A 1,438-nucleotide genomic window follows, 5' to 3' on the forward strand; every position below is an offset into this window, starting at 1 on the left:
ATAAGATCCCATTAATTGACTGTTGAAAACGGCTGAAGAAACTCCACAAGAGGCTGAAATACCTCAGTTGTGAGACCGTTAGTCTGAAGATCTAAAGGTCCCTGGTTCAACCCTATGTTTCGGCATGTAAGGCACAGAATTCATTTCTTTGTTGTGATGACTGTCCTTCAATGTGTCCTCTGACTCGCTATTGTGATTTTGGCCGATAAGATCCCATTAATTGACTGGTGCAAAGGGCTGAGTTCATACAAGAAGAGGCAGATATAGCTCAGTTGGGAGAGTGCTACACTGAAAATTTTAAGGTTTCTGGTTCAACCCCGGTTTTCGGCATGTAAAGCACAGAAACGTTTTCTTTCATGCGATTACTGGACTTCAATGTGTCCTTTGACTCACTTGTGTGATTTTGGCCGAGAAGGTCCCATTAATTGACTGGTTAAGAGGGCATAGTTAAAACTGTAAGAGGCTGAAATATCTCAGTTGGCAGAGCGTAAAACTAAAGATCTAAAGGTCCCTGGTTCAAACCTGGGTTTCGGCATGTGAGGCACAGACTTAATTTCTTTGTTGCGATTACTGTATGACGCTGTGTTCTTTGACTTGCTGTTGAGATTTTGGCCGATAAGATCCCATGAATCGACTGGTGAAAAGGCTCAAGTTAATGCCACGAGAAGCTGAAATATCTCAGTTGGGAGAGCGTTAGAATGAAGATCTGAAGTTCTCTGGTTCAAGCCTGGCAAACCCGGTTTTTGGCATGTGAGGCACAGGAATTGTTTTTGTTGTGATTACTGGACGACAATGTGACTCTGGCTGAAAAGATCCCATTGATTGACTGGCGAAAAGGCCTTCATTAACAGAAATTTTTTACAACAAAATAGTGTTTTGGGGGTTAAATCTCATGCTGTGTGGGAGTCAATGAGCACTGAGAATACTTAAAGTGGTTCTCACTTTCCATTTATGAATAGAATCAGGAAATGCAAAAAAAAAAAATTATAATTATAAATAAAAAAATAAATAAGTCAGTAAGTAAGTAAGTAAGTAAGTAAGTAAGTAAGTAAGTAAGTAAGTAAGTAAGTAAGTCAGTAAGTCAGTAAACCTGAAGAAGGCATAAGTAAGTAAGTAAGTAAGTTAGTAAGTAAGTAAACCTGAAGAAGGCGTGGACACTCTGTGATCATGTGAGCCAGGCCTTGAGTCGCAGACAAGATTGCGTTCAAGTCCTTCTGTTCTGGTCGGCCACTGCCATACTTTCTCCGGATGGACCTTCATCGTCATCTGAAGGACAACAGTGAACATCAATCAGTTCATGATCAACAATTCACCCGGATTATGCTGAACAAGTCCAACACCCAAAACTTTTTGTTGCTGCAGTTTAAATATTATAAATTTTGCGTATTGGACTGCACAGCAACGACGTACCTTGGCAAGAGGATGTCGCTCTATGTTC

The 1,438-nt window shown here is 40.5% G+C and overlaps 1 pseudogene; it reads right to left on the minus strand.

Annotated features, from left to right (window-relative positions):
* Positions 1 to 1,438, minus strand: part of LOC109511848 (stAR-related lipid transfer protein 13-like) — an 11,459-nt pseudogene that overhangs the window by 5,315 nt on the left and 4,706 nt on the right.

Source organism: Hippocampus comes, unplaced genomic scaffold (assembly GCF_001891065.2).
Source record: "Hippocampus comes isolate QL1 unplaced genomic scaffold, H_comes_QL1_v1.1 scaffold224, whole genome shotgun sequence".
NCBI classification, from domain to species: Eukaryota; Metazoa; Chordata; class Actinopteri; order Syngnathiformes; family Syngnathidae; genus Hippocampus; species Hippocampus comes.